Source organism: Rattus norvegicus, chromosome 12 (assembly GCF_036323735.1).
Source record: "Rattus norvegicus strain BN/NHsdMcwi chromosome 12, GRCr8, whole genome shotgun sequence".
NCBI lineage: Eukaryota > Metazoa > Chordata > Mammalia > Rodentia > Muridae > Rattus > Rattus norvegicus.
This window is the reverse complement of record NC_086030.1, coordinates 9125509-9147227: the sequence shown is the minus strand read 5'-3', so window position 1 is coordinate 9147227 and position 21719 is coordinate 9125509. Positions and strand designations below refer to the sequence as shown.

Genomic DNA, 21719 nt, shown 5'->3' with positions numbered 1-21719 from the left:
GATACATAGGTGAATGCGAGCAACAAACCAGTGAACTGAGCACAGGACCCCAGTTGAAGAAATCAGAGAAAGGACTAAAAGAGCTTGAAGGGACTTGAGACCCCATATGAACAACACCACCAACCAACCAGAGCTTCCAGGGACTAAACCACAGCAGGACTTAATGGCCAACCTCAGCTCTAACCATGATTCTACTTCTACATCAAACAGATTCCATGAATCATAACCTTTTAGTACAGATTTTAACTTCCTACAAAGGAATGGTTCAACCAGAGGAACCTTTACACAGAACAGCTGACTCGGACCTGCCTCTGTATATCAGCTGGCCTCTTAAATCACAGCTCCACCTGCCTCTAGAGTTCTGGCATTAAAGGTGCACACCACCACACTAGGCCAAGTCTCGTTGTTAAATCAAGCTACTACTTTGTTTAATTCCGTTTTCTGAAGGTGGAGTTGGTATGAAAATAAACTACTGTATTCATTTGATAATACATCAATTCTGATGGGCTTGCTTTTAAACTATCCAATACATTACAGACTCTGCTTAATCTGAAAGGTTATGGTTTCAGGAAAATGTTCAGGCTGATGGCCTCTCATCAACCTGTGTTTTCACGTTCAGCTCTTTTGAGTATTAAAAGCAAGCTAAAACAGACAGGTTATGTAAGTGTTTTATGCATACACTGCATACAAACAAACGCACACACACACACACACACACACACACACACACACACACAAACCAGAATGGTCCTTCTGTGTCCCAGTTAAAAATAAGTTCTGACTTGGGTCATGACTGTAAAATCTCCCCAGTGTTTAAGAAAAGCTGTTCTTCAAGCCGAGGAAATACAACATGGTGTCAAGTACTCTACTGTTACAGGAAGCAACTACAGAGAGCTCTCACTCGCTCAAAGGAGTCAGTGCCTTTTGACGCAGAACGAAAACCAAAAATCTCCCAAATACTGCCAATGCTTTCCAAACTAGCATATCAGACGTGATTTTCATCAGGATGCTATTTGATCCACACTAGTAATTCAAAACCCAAGATCCAGATCATTCATATATATATATATATATATATATATATGTATATATATATTATATATATACATATATATATAATATTGTGTATTTATATATGCAAACAATTATTGTACTTCATTTCGGTACAAGAATGCCAAATCAGCCACTCCTCATAGAAGGCGATGACAATCTGAGGCCACTTCATATTCGCCTCCTTTGCTTATCAGCAGCATCTCTCTTCTTCGATTTGCTCTCATCGGATTCACTATCAGATAAAGATTTCCTTTTTGGACAATCGTTTTCTTTACCAGCTTTTCGAGAATGAAGAAGTGCTTCAATTAATTCTGGACAATCTAAATTTTCTCCTGGTACCCAAGTATTATCGGCATCTGTAAACCACTTCCACTTCACGAAATAGTTCACTACACAATGGTTCAGTACTTTTTCTACCACAAATTCTTCAGGCTCAGCCTCTTCAGCTCTTTTACTCTTTCCATTCTGTTTTTTTTTTCCCATTTTTTGCAATGTAGTTTTATTGGAGGCCATTTTTAAAATTTAATCGGAGACTTGAAGCGCGCTCAGATGCTCAGGGCCGCGGATTCTGCAGAGTTTCCCGCCTGTGTGCTTCAGCTCAGCCACATCCTAGAGGAGGGGTTCCTCTGACACTTTTTTTTTTTTGGTTCTTTTTTTTCGGAGCTGGGGACCGAACCCTCCTCTGACATTTTTAAAGTCTATTTTTAGGGTTGGGGATTTAACTCAGTCGTAGGGCACATAACTAGCAAGCACAAGGCCCTGGGTTCGATCCTTAGCTCTGGGGAAGAAAAAAAAAAGACAGAATAAAAGTTGTAAAGTCGGGCTGGAAGGATGGCTTAGTGGTTAAGAGCACTGACTGCTCTTCCAGAGGTTCTGAGTTCAAATCCCAGCAAGGACATGGTGTCTCACAGCCATCTGTAGTGAGATCTGATGCCCTCTTCTGGTGTGTCTGAAGACAGCTACAGTGTACTTATATATAAGAAATACATCTTTTTAAAAAAGTTGTAAAGTCTATTTCTGTTTGTTGGTTTGGTTTGGTTTGGTTTGGGATGGGTTTTTTAAGGTTGCTTTGTTGTTTTGGTTTCTGTTGGTTTGTTACGCACATGGTCTCACTGTGTATCCCTGCTGTCCTGAAATCACTGGCTCCTGAGCTCCTGAGCTCCTGAGCTCCTGAGCTCCTGATTTTGATTGCCTGGCAAGAGCTCTACCACTGAGTTAAATCCCCAACCCCCAAAAGCCTACAGCACCCGGTATCCCAGGTGGTCTCCCATCCACGTACTAAGCATGCCCGACCCTGCTTAGCTTCCGAGATCAGACGAGATCGGGCGCGTTCAGGGTGGTATGGCTGTAGGCTCTTCTGACATTTTTTTAAAGGAATATAAAACTATTCATTGACACAGCCAGAATACGGCAGATACATAGGTGAATGCGAGCAACAAACGAGTGAACTGAGCGCAGGACCCCAGTTGAAGAAATCAGAGAAAGGACTAAAAGAGCTTGAAGGGACTTGAGACCCCATATGAACACACCACCAACCAACCAGAGCTTCCAGGGACTAAACCACAGCAGGACTTAATGGCCAACCTCAGCTCTAACCATGATTCTACTTCCACATCAAACAGATTCCATGAATCATAACCTTTTAGTACAGATTTTAACTTCCTACAAAGGAATGGTTCAACCAGAAGAACCTTTACACAGAACAGCTGACTCGGACCTGCCTCTGTAGATCAGCTGGCCTCTTAAATCACAGCTCCACCTGCCTCTAGAGTTCTGGCATTAAAGGTGCACACCACCACACTAGGCCAACTCTTGTTGTTAAATCAAGCTACTACTTTGTTTAATTCCGTTTTCTGAAGGTGGAGTTGGTATGAAAATAAACTACTGTATTTATTTGATAATACATCAATTCTGATGGGCTTGCTTTTAAACTATCCAATACATTAAAGACTCTGCTTAATCTGAAAGGTTATGGTTTCAGGAAAATGTTCAGGCTGATGGCCTCTCATCAACCTGTGTTTTCACGTTCAGCTCTTTTGAGTATTAAAATCAAGCTAAAACAGACAGGTTATGTAAGTGTTTTATGCATACACTGCATACAAACAAACGCGCGCACACACACACACACACACACACACACACACACACACACCAGAATGGTCCTTCTGTGTCCCAGTTAAAAATAAGTTCTGACTTGGGTCATGACTGTAAAATCTCCCCAGTGTTTAAGAAAAGCTGTTCTTCAAGCCGAGGAAATACAACATGGTGTCAAGTACTCTACTGTTACAGGAAGCAACTACAGAGAGCTCTCACTCGCTCAAAGTAGTCAGTGCCTTTTGACGCAGAACGAAAACCAAAAATCTCCCAACTACTGCCAATGCTTTCAAAACTAGCATATCAGACGTGATTTTCATCAGGATGCTATTTGATCCACACTAGTAATTCAAAACCCAAGATCCAGATCATTCATATATATATATATATATATGTATATATATATGTATATATTATATACATATATATATAATATTGTGTATTTATATATGCAAACAATTATTGTACTTCATTTCGGTACAAGAATGCCAAATCAGCCACTCCTCATAGAAGGCGATGACAATCTGAGGCCACTTCATATTCGCCTCCTTTGCTTATCAGCAGCATCTCTCTCTTCGATTTGCTCTCATCGGATTCACTATCAGATAAAGATTTCCTTTTTGGACAATCGTTTTCTTTACCAGCTTTTCGAGAATGAAGAAGTGCTTCAATTAATTCTGGACAATCTAAATTTTCTCCTGGTACCCAAGTATTATCGGCATCTGTAAACCACTTGCACTTCACGAAATAGTTCACTACACAATGGTTCAGTACTTTTTCTACCACAAATTCTTCAGGCTCAGCCTCTTCAGCTCTTTTACTCTTTCCATTCTGTTTTTTTTTCCCATTTTTTGCAATGTAGTTTTATTGGAGGCCATTTTTAAAATTTAATCGGAGACTTGAAGCGCGCTCAGATGCTCAGGGCCGCGGATTCTGCAGAGTTTCCCGCCTGTGTGCTTCAGCTCAGCCACATCCTAGCGGAGGGGTTCCTCTGACATTTTTTTTTTTGGTTTTTTTTTTTTGGAGCTGGGGACCGAACCCTCCTCTGACATTTTTAAAGTCTATTTTTAGGGTTGGGGATTTAACTCAGTCGTAGGGCACATGCCTAGCAAGCACAAGGCCCTGGGTTCGATCCTTAGCTCTGGGGAAGAAAAAAAAAAGACAGAATAAAAGTTGTAAAGTCGGGCTGGAAGGATGGCTTAGTGGTTAAGAGCACTGACTGCTCTTCCAGAGGTTCTGAGTTCAAATCCCAGCAAGGACATGGTGTCTCACAGCCATCTGTAGTGAGATCTGATGCCCTCTTCTGGTGTGTCTGAAGACAGCTACAGTGTACTTATATATAAGAAATACATCTTTTTAAAAAAGTTGTAAAGTCTATTTCTGTTTGTTGGTTTGGTTTGGTTTGGTTTGGGATGGGTTTTTTAAGGTTGCTTTGTTGTTTTGGTTTCTGTTGGTTTGTTACGCACATGGTCTCACTGTGTATCCCTGCTGTCCTGAAATCACTGGCTCCTGAGCTCCTGAGCTCCTGAGCTCCTGATTTTGATTGCCTGGCAAGAGCTCTACCACTGAGTTAAATCCCCAACCCCCAAAAGCCTACAGCACCCGGTATCCCAGGTGGTCTCCCATCCACGTACTAAGCATGCCCGACCCTGCTTAGCTTCCGAGATCAGACGAGATCGGGCGCGTTCAGGGTGGTATGGCTGTAGGCTCTTCTGACATTTTTTTAAAGGAATATAAAACTATTCATTGACACAGCCAGAATACGGCAGATACATAGGTGAATGCGAGCAACAAACCAGTGAACTGAGCGCAGGACCCCAGTTGAAGAAATCAGAGAAAGGACTAAAAGAGCTTGAAGGGACTTGAGACCCCATATGAACAACACCACCAACCAACCAGAGCTTCCAGGGACTAAACCACAGCAGGACTTAATGGCCAACCTCAGCTCTAACCATGATTCTACTTCTACTTCAAACAGATTTCATGAATCATAACCTTTTAGTACAGATTTTAACTTCCTACAAAGGAATGGTTCAACCAGAGGAACCTTTACACAGAACAGCTGACTCGGACCTGCCTCTGTATATCAGCTGGCCTCTTAAATCACAGCTCCACCTGCCTCTAGAGTTCTGGCATTAAAGGTGCACACCACCACACTAGGCCAAGTCTCGTTGTTAAATCAAGCTACTACTTTGTTTAATTCCGTTTTCTGAAGGTGGAGTTGGTATGAAAATAAACTACTGTATTTATTTGATAATACATCAATTCTGATGGGCTTGCTTTTAAACTATCCAATACATTACAGACTCTGCTTAATCCGAAAGGTTATGGTTTCAGGAAAATGTTCAGGCTGATGGCCTCTCATCAACCTGTGTTTTCACGTTCAGCTCTTTTGAGTATTAAAAGCAAGCTAAAACAGACAGGTTATGTAAGTGTTTTATGCATACACTGCATACAAACAAACGCACACACACACACACACACACACACACACACACACACACACAAACCAGAATGGTCCTTCTGTGTCCCAGTTAAAAATAAGTTCTGACTTGGGTCATGACTGTAAAATCTCCCCAGTGTTTAAGAAAAGCTGTTCTTCAAGCCGAGGAAATACAACATGGTGTCAAGTACTCTACTGTTACAGGAAGCAACTACAGAGAGCTCTCACTCGCTCAAAGGAGTCAGTGCCTTTTGACGCAGAACGAAAACCAAAAATCTCCCAACTACTGCCAATGCTTTCAAAACTAGCATATCAGACGTGATTTTCATCAGGATGCTATTTGATCCACACTAGTAATTCAAAACCCAAGATCCAGATCATTCATATATATATATATGTATATATATATTATATACATATATATATATAATATTGTGTATTTATATATGCAAACAATTATTGTACTTCATTTCGGTACAAGAATGCCAAATCAGCCACTCCTCATAGAAGGCGATGACAATCTGAGGCCACTTCATATTCGCCTCCTTTGCTTATCAGCAGCATCTCTCTTCTTTGATTTGCTCTCATCGGATTCACTATCAGATAAAGATTTCCTTTTTGGACAATCGTTTTCTTTACAATTTTCGAGAATGAAGAAGTGCTTCAATTAATTCTGGACAATCTAAATTTTCTACTGGTACCCAGTATTATCGGCATTTGTAAACCCCTTCCACTTCACGAAATAGTTCACTACACAATGGTTCAGTACTTTTTCTACCACAAATTCTTCAGGCTCAGCCTCTTCAGCTCTTTTACTCTTTCCATTCTGTTTTTTTTTCCCATTTTTTGCAATGTAGTTTTATTGGAGGCCATTTTTAAAATTTAATCGGAGACTTGAAGCGCGCTCAGATGCTCAGGGCCGCGGATTCTGCAGAGTTTCCCGCCTGTGTGCTTCAGCTCAGCCACATCCTAGAGGAGGGGTTCCTCTGACATTTTTAAAGTCTATTTTTAGGGTTGGGGATTTAACTCAGTCGTAGGACACATGCCTAGCAAGCACAAGGCCCTGGGTTCGATCCTTAGCTCTGGGGAAGGAAAAAAAAAGACAAAATAAAAGTTGTAAAGTCGGGCTGGAAGGATGGCTTATTGGTTAAGAGCACTGACTGCTCTTCCAGAGGTTCTGAGTTCAAATCCCAGCAACGACATGGTGTCTCACAGCCATCTGGGGTGAGATCTGATGCCCTCTTCTGGTGTGTCTGAAGACAGCTACAGTGTACTTATATATAAGAAATACATCTTTTTAAAAAAAGTTGTAAAGTCTATTTCTGTTTGTTGGTTTGGTTTGGTTTGGTTTGGGATGGGTTTTTTAAGGTTGCTTTGTTGTTTTGGTTTCTGTTGGTTTGTTACGCACATGGTCTCACTGTGTATCCCTGCTGTCCTGAAATCACTGGCTCCTGAGCTCCTGAGCTCCTGAGCTCCTGAGCTCCTGTGCTCCTGAGCTCCTGAGCTCCTGAGCTCCTGAGCTCCTGAGCTCCTGAGCGAGCTCCTGAGCTCCTGAGCTCCTGAGCTCCTGAGCTCCTGAGCGAGCTCCTGAGCTCCTGAGCTCCTGAGCTCCTGAGCTCCTGAGCTCCTGAGCGAGCTCCTGAGCTCCTGAGCGAGCTCCTGAGCTCCTGAGCTCCTGAGCTCCTGAGCTCCTGAGCTCCTGAGCTCCTGAGCTCCTGAGCGAGCTCCTGAGCTCCTGAGCTCCTGAGCTCCTGAGCTCCTGAGCTCCTGAGCTCCTGAGCGAGCTCCTGAGCGAGCTCCTGAGCTCCTGAGCTCCTGAGCTCCTGAGCTCCTGAGCGAGCTCCTGAGCTCCTGAGCTCCTGAGCTCCTGAACTCCTGAGCGAGCTCCTGAGCTCCTGAGCTCCTGAGCGAGCTCCTGAGCTCCTGAGCTCCTGAGCGAGCTCCTGAGCTCCTGAGCTCCTGAGCTCCTGAGCTCCTGAGCTCCTGAGCTCCTGAGCTCCTGAGCGCCTGAGCGAGCTCCTGAGCTCCTGAGCGAGCTCCTGAGCTCCTGAGCGAGCTCCTGAGCTCCTGAGCTCCAGAGCTCCAGAGCTCCTGAGCTCCTGAGCTCCTGAGCTCCTGAGCTCCTGAGCGAGCTCCTGAGCTCCTGAGCGAGCTCCTGAGCTCCTGAGCTCCTGAGCGAGCTCCTGAGCTCCTGAGCTCCTGAGCTCCTGAGCTCCTGAGCTCCTGAGCGAGCTCCTGAGCTCCTGAGCGAGCTCCTGAGCTCCTGAGCTCCTGAGCTCCTGAGCGAGCTCCTGAGCGAGCTCCTGAGCTCCTGAGCTCCTGAGCTCCTGAGCTCCTGAGCTCCTGAGCTCCTGAGCTCCTGAGCTCCTGAGCTCCTGAGCGAGCTCCTGAGCTCCTGAGCGAGCTCCTGAGCTCCTGAGCTCCTGAGCGAGCTCCTGAGCTCCTGAGCTCCTGAGCGAGCTCCTGAGCTCCTGAGCTCCTGAGCTCCTGAGCTCCTGAGTTCCTGAGAGAGCTCCTGAGCTCCCGAGCTCCTGAGCTCCTGAGCGAGCTCCTGAGCTCCTGAGCTCCTGAGCTCCTGAGCGAGCTCCTGAGCTCCCGAGCTCCTGAGCTCCTGAGCGAGCTCCTGAGCTCCCGAGCTCCTGAGCTCCTGAGCGAGCTCCTGAGCTCCTGAGCTCCTGAGCTCCTGAGCTCCTGAGCGAGCTCCTGAGCTCCTGAGTTCCTGAGCTCCTGAGCTCCTGAGCTCCTGAGCGAGCTCCTGAGCTCCTAGCTCCTGAGCTCCTGAGCGAGCTCCTGAGCTCCTGAGCTCCTGAGCTCCTGAGCTCCTGAGCTCCTGAGCGAGCTCCTGAGCTCCTGAGCGAGCTCCTGAGCTCCTGAGCGAGCTCCTGAGCTCCTGAGCTCCTGAGCTCCTGAGCGAGCTCCTGAGCTCCTGAGCGAGCTCCTGAGCTCCTGAGCTCCTGAGCTCCTGAGCTCCTGAGCTCCTGAGCTCCTGAGCTCCTGAGCTCCTGAGCTCCTGAGCTCCTGAGCTCCTGATTTTGATTGCCTGGCAAGAGCTCTACCACTGAGTTAAATCCCCAACCCCCAAAAGCCTACAGCACCCGGTATCCCAGGTGGTCTCCCATCCACGTACTAAGCATGCCCGACCCTGCTTAGCTTCCGAGATCAGACGAGATCGGGCGCGTTCAGGGTGGTATGGCTGTAGGCTCTTCTGACATTTTTTTAAAGGAATATAAAACTATTCATTGACACAGCCAGAATACGGCAGATACATAGGTGAATGCGAGCAACAAACCAGTGAACTGAGCGCAGGACCCCAGTTGAAGAAATCAGAGAAAGGACTAAAAGAGCTTGAAGGGACTTGAGACCCCATATGAACAACACCACCAACCAACCAGAGCCTCCAGGGACTAAACCACAGCAGGACTTAATGGCCAACCTCAGCTCTAACCATGATTCTACTTCCACATCAAACAGATTCCATGAATCATAACCTTTTAGTACAGATTTTAACTTCCTACAAAGGAATGGTTCAACCAGAGGAACCTTTACACAGAACAGCTGACTCGGACCTGCCTCTGTAGATCAGCTGGCCTCTTAAATCACAGCTCCACCTGCCTCTAGAGTTCTGGCATTAAAGGTGCACACCACCACACTAGGCCAACTCTTGTTGTTAAATCAAGCTACTACTTTGTTTAATTCCGTTTTCTGAAGGTGGAGTTGGTATGAAAATAAACTACTGTATTTATTTGATAATACATCAATTCTGATGGGCTTGCTTTTAAACTATCCAATACATTACAGACTCTGCTTAATCTGAAAGGTTATGGTTTCAGGAAAATGTTCAGGCTGATGGCCTCTCATCAACCTGTGTTTTCACGTTCAGCTCTTTTGAGTATTAAAAGCAAGCTAAAACAGACAGGTTATGTAAGTGTTTTATGCATACACTGCATACAAACAAACGCACACACACACACACACACACACACACACACACACACACCAGAATGGTCCTTCTGTGTCCCAGTTAAAAATAAGTTCTGACTTGGGTCATGACTGTAAAATCTCCCCAGTGTTTAAGAAAAGCTGTTCTTCAAGCCGAGGAAATACAACATGGTGTCAAGTACTCTACTGTTACAGGAAGCAACTACAGAGAGCTCTCACTCGCTCAAAGGAGTCAGTGCCTTTTGATGCAGAACGAAAACCAAAAATCTCCCAACTACTGCCAATGCTTTCAAAACTAGCATATCAGACGTGATTTTCATCAGGATGCTATTTGATCCACACTAGTAATTCAAAACCCAAGATCCAGATCATTCATATATATATATATATATATATATATATATATATGTATATATATATATTATATACATATATATATAATATTGTGTATTTATATATGCAAACAATTATTGTACTTCATTTCGGTACAAGAATGCCAAATCAGCCACTCCTCATAGAAGGCGATGACAATCTGAGGCCACTTCATATTCGCCTCCTTTGCTTATCAGCAGCATCTCTCTTCTTCGATTTGCTCTCATCGGATTCACTATCAGATAAAGATTTCCTTTTTGGACAATCGTTTTCTTTACCAGCTTTTCGAGAATGAAGAAGTGCTTCAATTAATTCTGGACAATCTAAATTTTCTCCTGGTACCCAAGTATTATCGGCATCTGTAAACCACTTCCACTTCACGAAATAGTTCACTACACAATGGTTCAGTACTTTTTCTACCACAAATTCTTCAGGCTCAGCCTCTTCAGCTCTTTTACTCTTTCCATTCTGTTTTTTTTTTCCCATTTTTTGCAATGTAGTTTTATTGGAGGCCATTTTTAAAATTTAATCGGAGACTTGAAGCGCTCAGATGCTCAGGGCCGCGGATTCTGCAGAGTTTCCCGCCTGTGTGCTTCAGCTCAGACACATCCTAGAGGAGGGGTTCCTCTGACATTTTTAAAGTCTATTTTTAGGGTTGGGGATTTAACTCAGTCGTAGGGCACATGCCTAGCAAGCACAAGGCCCTGGGTTCGATCCTTAGCTCTGGGGAAGAAAAAAAAAAGACAGAATAAAAGTTGTAAAGTCGGGCTGGAAGGATGGCTTAGTGGTTAAGAGCACTGACTGCTCTTCCAGAGGTTCTGAGTTCAAATCCCAGCAAGGACATGGTGTCTCACAGCCATCTGTAGTGAGATCTGATGCCCTCTTCTGGTGTGTCTGAAGACAGCTACAGTGTACTTATATATAAGAAATACATCTTTTTAAAAAAGTTGTAAAGTCTATTTCTGTTTGTTGGTTTGGTTTGGTTTGGTTTGGGATGGGTTTTTTAAGGTTGCTTTGTTGTTTTGGTTTCTGTTGGTTTGTTACGCACATGGTCTCACTGTGTATCCCTGCTGTCCTGAAATCACTGGCTCCTGAGCTCCTGAGCTCCTGAGCTCCTGATTTTGATTGCCTGGCAAGAGCTCTACCACTGAGTTAAATCCCCAACCCCCAAAAGCCTACAGCACCCGGTATCCCAGGTGGTCTCCCATCCACGTACTAAGCATTCCCGACCCTGCTTAGCTTCCGAGATCAGACGAGATCGGGCGCGTTCAGGGTGGTATGGCTGTAGGCTCTTCTGACATTTTTTTAAAGGAATATAAAACTATTCATTGACACAGCCAGAATACGGCAGATACATAGGTGAATGCGAGCAACAAACCAGTGAACTGAGCGCAGGACCCCAGTTGAAGAAATCAGAGAAAGGACTAAAAGAGCTTGAAGAAACTTGAGACCCCATATGAACAACACCACCAACCAACCAGAGCTTCCAGGGACTAAACCACAGCAGGACTTAATGGCCAACATCAGCTCTAAACATGATTCTATTTCTACATCAAACAGATTCCATGAATCATAACCTTTTAGTACAGATTTTAACTTCCTACAAAGGAATGGTTCAACCAGAGGAACCTTTACACAGAACAGCTGACTCGGACCTGCCTCTGTAGATCAGCTGGCCTCTTAAATCACAGCTCCACCTGCCTCTAGAGTTCTGGCATTAAAGGTGCACACCACCACACTAGGCCAAGTCTCGTTGTTAAATCAAGCTACTACTTTGTTTAATTCCGTTTTCTGAAGGTGGAGTTGGTATGAAAATAAACTACTGTATTTATTTGATAATATATCAATTCTGATGGGCTTGCTTTTAAACTATCCAATACATTACAGACTCTGCTTAATCCGAAAGGTTATGGTTTCAGGAAAATGTTCAGGCTGATGGCCTCTCATCAACCTGTGTTTTCACGTTCAGCTCTTTTGAGTATTAAAAGCAAGCTAAAACAGACAGGTTATGTAAGTGTTTTATGCATACACTGCATACAAACAAACGCACACACACACACACACACACACACACACACACACACAAACCAGAATGGTCCTTCTGTGTCCCAGTTAAAAATAAGTTCTGACTTGGGTCATGACTGTAAAATATCCCCAGTGTTTAAGAAAAGCTGTTCTTCAAGCCGAGGAAATACAACATGGTGTCAAGTACTCTACTGTTACAGGAAGCAACTACAGAGAGCTCTCACTCGCTCAAAGGAGTCAGTGCCTTTTGACGCAGAATGAAAACGAAAAAATCTCCCAACTACTGCCAATGCTTTCAAAACTAGCATATCAGACGTGATTTTCATCAGGATGCTATTTGATCCACACTAGTAATTCAAAACCCAAGATCCAGATCATTCATATATATATATATAATATATATATATATATATTATATACATATATATAATATTGTGTATTTATATATGCAAACAATTATTGTACTTCATTTCGGTACAAGAATGCCAAATCAGCCACTCCTCATAGAAGGCGATGACAATCTGAGGCCACTTCATATTCGCCTCCTTTGCTTATCAGCAGCATCTCTCTTCTTTGATTTGCTCTCATCAGATTCACTATCAGATAAAGATTTCCTTTTTGGACAATCGTTTTCTTTACAATTTTCGACAATGAAGAAGTGCTTCATTAATTCTGGACAATCTAAATTTTATCCTGGTACCCAGTATTATCGGCATCTGTAAACCCCTTCCACTTCACGAAATAGTTCACTACACAATGGTTCAGTACTTTTTCTACCACAAATTCTTCAGGCTCAGCCTCTTCAGCTCTTTTACTCTTTCCATTCTGTTTTTTTTTCCCATTTTTTGCAATGTAGTTTTATTGGAGGCCATTTTTAAAATTTAATCGGAGACTTGAAGCGCTCAGATGCTCAGGGCCGCGGATTCTGCAGAGTTTCCCGCCTGTGTGCTTCAGCTCAGACACATCCTAGAGGAGGGGTTCCTCTGACATTTTTAAAGTCTATTTTTAGGGTTGGGGATTTAACTCAGTCGTAGGGCACATGCCTAGCAAGCACAAGGCCCTGGGTTCGATCCTTAGCTCTGGGGAAGGAAAAAAAAAGACAAAATAAAAGTTGTAAAGTCGGGCTGGAAGGATGGCTTATTGGTTAAGAGCACTGACTGCTCTTCCAGAGGTTCTGAGTTCAAATCCCAGCAACGACATGGTGTCTCACAGCCATCTGGGGTGAGATCTGATGCCCTCTTCTGGTGTGTCTGAAGACAGCTACAGTGTACTTATATATAAGAAATACATCTTTTTAAAAAAAGTTGTAAAGTCTATTTCTGTTTGTTGGTTTGGTTTGGTTTGGGATGGGTTTTTTAAGGTTGCTTTGTTGTTTTGGTTTCTGTTGGTTTGTTACGCACATGGTCTCACTGTGTATCCCTGCTGTCCTGAAATCACAGGCTCCTGAGCTCCTGAGCTCCTGAGCTCCTGAGCTCCTGAGCTCCTGAGCTCCTGAGCTCCTGAGCTCCTGAGCTCCTGAGCTCTTGAGCGAGCTCCTGAGCTCCTGAGCTCCTGAGCGAGCTCCTGAGTGAGCTCCTGAGCGAGCTCCTGAGTGAGCTCCTGAGCGAGCTCCTGAGCGAGCTCCTGAGCTCCTGAGCTTCTGAGCTCCTGAGCTCCTGATTTTGATTGCCTGGCAAGAGCTCTACCACTGAGTTAAATCCCCAACCCCCAAAAGCCTACAGCACCCGGTATCCCAGGTGGTCTCCCATCCACGTACTAAGCATGCCCGACCCTGCTTAGCTTCCGAGATCAGACGAGGTCGGGCGCGTTCAGAGTGGTATGGCTGTAGGCTCTTCTGACATTTTTTTAAAGGAATATAAAACTATTCATTGACACAGCCAGAATACGGCAGATACATAGGTGAATGCGAGCAACAAACCAGTGAACTGAGCGCAGGACCCCAGTTGAAGAAATCAGAGAAAGGACTAAAAGAGCTTGAAGGGACTTGAGACCCCATATGAACAACACCACCAACCAACCAGAGCCTCCAGGGACTAAACCACAGCAGGACTTAATGGCCAACCTCAGCTCTAACCATGATTCTACTTCCACATCAAACAGATTCCATGAATCATAACCTTTTAGTACAGATTTTAACTTCCTACAAAGGAATGGTTCAACCAGAGGAACCTTTACACAGAACAGCTGACTCGGACCTGCCTCTGTAGATCAGCTGGCCTCTTAAATCACAGCTCCACCTGCCTCTAGAGTTCTGGCATTAAAGGTGCACACCACCACACTAGGCCAACTCTTGTTGTTAAATCAAGCTACTACTTTGTTTAATTCCGTTTTCTGAAGGTGGAGTTGGTATGAAAATAAACTACTGTATTTATTTGATAATACATCAATTCTGATGGGCTTGCTTTTAAACTATCCAATACATTACAGACTCTGCTTAATCTGAAAGGTTATGGTTTCAGGAAAATGTTCAGGCTGATGGCCTCTCATCAACCTGTGTTTTCACGTTCAGCTCTTTTGAGTATTAAAAGCAAGCTAAAACAGACAGGTTATGTAAGTGTTTTATGCATACACTGCATACAAACAAACGCACACACACACACACACACACACACACACACACACACACACACACCAGAATGGTCCTTCTGTGTCCCAGTTAAAAATAAGTTCTGACTTGGGTCATGACTGTAAAATCTCCCCAGTGTTTAAGAAAAGCTGTTCTTCAAGCCGAGGAAATACAACATGGTGTCAAGTACTCTACTGTTACAGGAAGCAACTACAGAGAGCTCTCACTCGCTCAAAGGAGTCAGTGCCTTTTGACGCAGAACGAAAACCAAAAATCTCCCAACTACTGCCAATGCTTTCAAAACTAGCATATCAGACGTGATTTTCATCAGGATGCTATTTGATCCACACTAGTAATTCAAAACCCAAGATCCAGATCATTCATATATATATATATATATATATATATATATATATATATATGTATATATATATATTATATACATATATATATATAATATTGTGTATTTATATATGCAAACAATTATTGTACTTCATTTCGGTACAAGAATGCCAAATCAGCCACTCCTCATAGAAGGCGATGACAATCTGAGGCCACTTCATATTCGCCTCCTTTGCTTATCAGCAGCATCTCTCTTCTTCGATTTGCTCTCATCGGATTCACTATCAGATAAAGATTTCCTTTTTGGACAATCGTTTTCTTTACCAGCTTTTCGAGAATGAAGAAGTGCTTCAATTAATTCTGGACAATCTAAATTTTCTCCTGGTACCCAAGTATTATCGGCATCTGTAAACCACTTCCACTTCACGAAATAGTTCACTACACAATGGTTCAGTACTTTTTCTACCACAAATTCTTCAGGCTCAGCCTCTTCAGCTCTTTTACTCTTTCCATTCTGTTTTTTTTTCCCATTTTTTGCAATGTAGTTTTATTGGAGGCCATTTTTAAAATTTAATAGGAGACTTGAAGCGCGCTCAGATGCTCAGGGCCGCGGATTCTGCAGAGTTTCCCGCCTGTGTGCTTCAGCTCAGCCACATCCTAGAGGAGGGGTTCCTCTGACATTTTTTTTTTTTTTGGTTCTTTTTTTTCGGAGCTGGGGACCGAACTTTCCTCTGACATTTTTAAAGTCTATTTTTAGGGTTGGGGATTTAACTCAGTCGTAGGGCACATGCCTAGCAAGCACAAGGCCCTGGGTTCGATCCTTAGCTCTGGGGAAGAAAAAAAAAAAGACAGAATAAAAGTTGTAAAGTCGGGCTGGAAGGATGGCTTAGTGGTTAAGAGCACTGACTGCTCTTCCAGAGGTTCTGAGTTCAAATCCCAGCAAGGACATGGTGTCTCACAGCCATCTGTAGTGAGATCTGATGCCCTCTTCTGGTGTGTCTGAAGACAGCTACAGTGTACTTATATATAAGAAATACATCTTTTTAAAAAAGTTGTAAAGTCTATTTCTGTTTGTTGGTTTGGTTTGGTTTGGTTTGGGATGGGTTTTTTAAGGTTGCTTTGTTGTTTTGGTTTCTGTTGGTTTGTTACGCACATGGTCTCACTGTGTATCCCTGCTGTCCTGAAATCACTGGCTCCTGAGCTCCTGAGCTCCTGAGCTCCTGAGCTCCTGAGCTCCTGATTTTGATTGCCTGGCAAGAGCTCTACCACTGAGTTAAATCCCCAACCCCCAAAAGCCTACAGCACCCGGTATCCCAGGTGGTCTCCCATCCACATACTAAGCATGCCCGACCCTGCTTAGCTTCCGAGATCAGACGAGATCGGGCGCGTTCAGGGTGGTATGGCTGTAGGCTCTTCTGACATTTTTTTAAAGGAATATAAAACTATTCATTGACACAGCCAGAATACGGCAGATACATAGGTGAATGCGAGCAACAAACCAGTGAACTGAGCGCAGGACCCCAGTTGAAGAAATCAGAGAAAGGACTAAAAGAGCTTGAAGAAACTTGAGACCCCATATGAACAACACCACCAACCAACCAGAGCTTCCAGGGACTAAACCACAGCAGGACTTAATGGCCAACATCAGCTCTAAACATGATTCTATTTCTACATCAAACAGATTCCATGAATCATAACCTTTTAGTACAGATTTTAACTTCCTACAAAGGAATGGTTCAACCAGAGGAACCTTTACACAGAACAGCTGACTCGGACCTGCCTCTGTAGATCAGCTGGCCTCTTAAATCACAGCTCCACCTGCCTCTAGAGTTCTGGCATTAAAGGTGCACACCACCACACTAGGCCAAGTCTCGTTGTTAAATCAAGCTACTACTTTGTTTAATTCCGTTTTCTGAAGGTGGAGTTGGTATGAAAATAAACTACTGTATTTATTTGATAATATATCAATTCTGATGGGCTTGCTTTTAAACTATCCAATACATTACAGACTCTGCTTAATCTGAAAGGTTATGGTTTCAGGAAAATGTTCAGGCTGATGGCCTCTCATCAACCTGTGTTTTCACGTTCAGCTCTTTTGAGTATTAAAAGCAAGCTAAAACAGACAGGTTATGTAAGTGTTTTATGCATACACTGCATACAAACAAACGCACACACACACACACACACACACACACACACACACACACAAACCAGAATGGTCCTTCTGTGTCCCAGTTAAAAATAAGTTCTGACTTGGGTCATGACTGTAAAATCTCCCCAGTGTTTAAGAAAAGCTGTTCTTCAAGCCGAGGAAATACAACATGGTGTCAAGTACTCTACTGTTACAGGAAGCAACTACAGAGAGCTCTCACTCGCTCAAAGGAGTCAGTGCCTTTTGACGCAGAATGAAAACGAAAAAATCTCCCAACTACTGCCAATGCTTTCAAAACTAGCATATCAGACGTGATTTTCATCAGGATGCTATTTGATCCACACTAGTAATTCAAAACCCAAGATCCAGATCATTCATATATATATATATAATATATATATATATATTATATACATATATATAATATTGTGTATTTATATTTGCAAACAATTATTGTACTTCATTTCGGTACAAGAATGCCAAATCAGCCACTCCTCATAGAAGGCGATGACAATCTGAGGCCACTTCATATTCGCCTCCTTTGCTTATCAGCAGCATCTCTCTTCTTTGATTTGCTCTCATCAGATTCACTATCAGATAAAGATTTCCTTTTTGGACAATCGTTTTCTTTACAATTTTCGACAATGAAGAAGTGCTTCATTAATTCTGGACAATCTAAATTTTCTCCTGGTACCCAGTATTATCGGCATCTGTAAACCCCTTCCACTTCACGAAATAGTTCACTACACAATGGTTCAGTACTTTTTCTACCACAAATTCTTCAGGCTCAGCCTCTTCAGCTCTTTTACTCTTTCCATTCTGTTTTTTTTTCCCATTTTTTGCAATGTAGTTTTATTGGAGGCCATTTTTAAAATTTAATCGGAGACTTGAAGCGCTCAGATGCTCAGGGCCGCGGATTCTGCAGAGTTTCCCGCCTGTGTGCTTCAGCTCAGACACATCCTAGAGGAGGGGTTCCTCTGACATTTTTAAAGTCTATTTTTAGGGTTGGGGATTTAACTCAGTCGTAGGGCACATGCCTAGCAAGCACAAGGCCCTGGGTTCGATCCTTAGCTCTGGGGAAGGAAAAAAAAAGACAAAATAAAAGTTGTAAAGTCGGGCTGGAAGGATGGCTTATTGGTTAAGAGCACTGACTGCTCTTCCAGAGGTTCTGAGTACAAATCCCAGCAACGACATGGTGTCTCACAGCCATCTGGGGTGAGATCTGATGCCCTCTTCTGGTGTGTCTGAAGACAGCTACAGTGTACTTATATATAAGAAATACATCTTTTTAAAAAAAGTTGTAAAGTCTATTTCTGTTTGTTGGTTTGGTTTGGTTTGGGATGGGTTTTTTAAGGTTGCTTTGTTGTTTTGGTTTCTGTTGGTTTGTTACGCACATGGTCTCACTGTGTATCCCTGCTGTCCTGAAATCACAGGCTCCTGAGCTCCTGAGCTCCTGAGCTCCTGAGCTCCTGAGTTCCTGAGCTCCTGAGCTCCTGAGCTCCTGAGCTCCTGAGCTCCTGAGCTCCTGAGCTCCTGAGCTCCTGAGCTCTTGAGCGAGCTCCTGAGCTCCTGAGCTCCTGAGCGAGCTCCTGAGTGAGCTCCTGAGCGAGCTCCTGAGTGAGCTCCTGAGCGAGCTCCTGAGCGAGCTCCTGAGCTCCTGAGCTTCTGAGCTCCTGAGCTCCTGATTTTGATTGCCTGGCAAGAGCTCTACCACTGAGTTAAATCCCCAACCCCCAAAAGCCTACAGCACCCGGTATCCCAGGTGGTCTCCCATCCACGTACTAAGCATGCCCGACCCTGCTTAGCTTCCGAGATCAGACGAGGTCGGGCGCGTTCAGAGTGGTATGGCTGTAGGCTCTTCTGACATTTTTTTAAAGGAATATAAAACTATTCATTGACACAGCCAGAATACGGCAGATACATAGGTGAATGCGAGCAACAAACCAGTGAACTGAGCGCAGGACCCCAGTTGAAGAAATCAGAGAAAGGACTAAAAGAGCTTGAAGGGACTTGAGACCCCATATGAACAACACCACCAACCAACCAGAGCTTCCAGGGACTAAACCACAGCAGGACTTAATGGCCAACATCAGCTCTAACCATGATTCTACTTCCACATCAAACAGATTCCATGAATCATAACCTTTTAGTACAGATTTTAACTTCCTACAAAGGAAAGGTTCAACCAGAGGAACCTTTACACAGAACAGCTGACTCGGACCTGCCTCTGTAGATCAGCTGGCCTCTTAAATCACAGCTCCACCTGCCTCTAGAGTTCTGGCATTAAAGGTGCACACCACCACACTAGGCCAACTCTTGTTGTTAAATCAAGCTACTACTTTGTTTAATTCCGTTTTCTGAAGGTGGAGTTGGTATGAAAATAAACTACTGTATTTATTTGATAATACATCAATTCTGATGGGCTTGCTTTTAAACTATCCAATACATTACAGACTCTGCTTAATCTGAAAGGTTATGGTTTCAGGAAAATGTTCAGGCTGATGGCCTCTCATCAACCTGTGTTTTCACGTTCAGCTCTTTTGAGTATTAAAATCAAGCTAAAACAGACAGGTTATGTAAGTGTTTTATGCATACACTGCATACAAACAAACGCACACACACACACACACACACACACACACACACACACACACAAACCAGAATGATCCTTCTGTGTCCCAGTTAAAAATAAGTTCTGACTTGGGTCATGACTGTAAAATCTCCCCAGTGTTTAAGGAAAGCTGTTCTTCAAGCCGAGGAAATACAACATGGTGTCAAGTACTCTACTGTTACAGGAAGCAACTACAGAGAGCTCTCACTCGCTCAAAGGAGTCAGTGCCTTTTGACGCAGAACGAAAACCAAAAATCTCCCAACTACTGCCAATGCTTTCAAAACTAGCATATCAGACGTGATTTTCATCAGGATGCTATTTGATCCACACTAGTAATTCAAAACCCAAGATCCAGATCATTCATATATATATATATATATATATATATATATATATGTATATATATATTATATACATATATATATATAATATTGTGTATTTATATATGCAAACAATTATTGTACTTCATTTCGGTACAAGAATGCCAAATCAGCCACTCCTCATAGAAGGCGATGACAATCTGAGGCCACTTCATATTCGCCTCCTTTGCTTATCAGCAGCATCTCTCTTCTTCGATTTGCTCTCATCGGATTCACTATCAGATAAAGATTTCCTTTTTGGACAATCGTTTTCTTTACCAGCTTTTCGAGAATGAAGAAATGCTTCAATTAATTCTGGACAATCTAAATTTTCTCCTGGTACCCAAGTATTATCGGCATCTGTAAACCACTTCCACTTCACGAAATAGTTCACTACACAATGGTTCAGTACTTTTTCTACCACAAATTCTTCAGGCTCAGCCTCTTCAGCTCTTTTACTCTTTCCATTCTGTTTTTTTTTTTCCCATTTTTTGCAATGTAGTTTTATTGGAGGCCATTTTTAAAATTTAATCGGAGACTTGAAGCGCGCTCAGATGCTCAGGGCCGCGGATTCTGCAGAGTTTCCCGCCTGTGTGCTTCAGCTCAGCCACATCCTAGAGGAGGGGTTCCTCTGACATTTTTTTTTTTTGGTTCTTTTTTTTCGGAGCTGGGGACCGAACCCTCCTCTGACATTTTTAAAGTCTATTTTTAGGGTTGGGGATTAAACTCAGTCGTAGGGCACATGCCTAGCAAGCACAAGGCCCTGGGTTCGATCCTTAGCTCTGGGGAAGAAAAAAAAAAGACAGAATAAAAGTTGTAAAGTCGGGCTGGAAGGATGGCTTAGTGTTTAAGAGCACTGACTGCTCTTCCAGAGGTTCTGAGTTCAAATCCCAGCAACGACATGGTGTCTCACAGCCATCTGTAGTGAGATCTGATGCCCTCTTCTGGTGTGTCTGAAGACAGCTACAGTGTACTTATATATAAGAAATATATCTTTTTAAAAAAGTTGTAAAGTCTAATTCTGTTTGTTGGTTTGGTTTGGTTTGGTTTGGGATGGGTTTTTTAAGGTTGCTTTGTTGTTTTGGTTTCTGTTGGTTTGTTACGCACATGGTCTCACTGTGTATCCCTGCTGTCCTGAAATCACTGGCTCCTGAGCTCCTGAGCTCCTGAGCTCCTGAGCTCCTGAGCTCCTGATTTTGATTGCCTGGCAAGAGCTCTACCACTGAGTTAAATCCCCAACCCCCAAAAGCCTACAGCACCCGGTATCCCAGGTGGTCTCCCATCCACGTACTAAGCATTCCCGACCCTGCTTAGCTTCCGAGATCAGACGAGATCGGGCGCGTTCAGGGTGGTATGGCTGTAGGCTCTTCTGACATTTTATTAAAGGAATATAAAACTATTCATTGACACAGCCAGAATACGGCAGATACATAGGTGAATGCGAGCAACAAACCAGTGAACTGAGCGCAGGACCCCAGTTGAAGAAATCAGAGAAAGGACTAAAAGAGCTTGAAGGGACTTGAGACCCCATATGAACAACACCACCAACCAACCAGAGCTTCCAGGGACTAAACCACAGCAGGACTTAATGGCCAACCTCAGCTCTAACCATGATTCTGCTTCCACATCAAACAGATTCCATGAATCATAACCTTTTAGTACAGATTTTAACTTCCTACAAAGGAATGGTTCAACCAGAGGAACCTTTACACAGAACAGCTGACTCGGACCTGCCTCTGTAGATCAGCTGGCCTCTTAAATC

At 43.4% G+C, this 21719-nt stretch overlaps 3 non-coding genes and 5 pseudogenes across 3 annotated transcripts; all 8 read right to left on the bottom strand.

The window, feature by feature from the left end:
- Positions 1 to 2288: 2288 nt before the first annotated feature.
- LOC120096163 (5S ribosomal RNA) lies at positions 2289 to 2406 on the bottom strand. Its single transcript, XR_005492189.1, has one exon. It is a non-coding gene; the product is annotated as a 5S ribosomal RNA (ribosomal RNA).
- Positions 2407 to 4737: 2331 nt separating this feature from the next.
- Positions 4738 to 4855, bottom strand: LOC120096162 (5S ribosomal RNA). The gene has a single exon (XR_005492188.1). It is a non-coding gene; the product is annotated as a 5S ribosomal RNA (ribosomal RNA).
- Positions 4856 to 8673: 3818 nt separating this feature from the next.
- LOC120096161 (5S ribosomal RNA) lies at positions 8674 to 8791 on the bottom strand. Its single transcript, XR_005492187.1, has one exon. It is a non-coding gene; the product is annotated as a 5S ribosomal RNA (ribosomal RNA).
- A 2282-nt stretch (positions 8792 to 11073) lies between these two features.
- LOC120096060 (5S ribosomal RNA) lies at positions 11074 to 11191 on the bottom strand (annotated as a pseudogene).
- A 2447-nt stretch (positions 11192 to 13638) lies between these two features.
- On the bottom strand, positions 13639 to 13756 carry LOC120096050 (5S ribosomal RNA; annotated as a pseudogene).
- A 2371-nt stretch (positions 13757 to 16127) lies between these two features.
- On the bottom strand, positions 16128 to 16245 carry LOC120096031 (5S ribosomal RNA; annotated as a pseudogene).
- A 2479-nt stretch (positions 16246 to 18724) lies between these two features.
- LOC120096049 (5S ribosomal RNA) lies at positions 18725 to 18842 on the bottom strand (annotated as a pseudogene).
- A 2362-nt stretch (positions 18843 to 21204) lies between these two features.
- Positions 21205 to 21322, bottom strand: LOC120096059 (5S ribosomal RNA; annotated as a pseudogene).
- Positions 21323 to 21719: the final 397 nt, after the last annotated feature.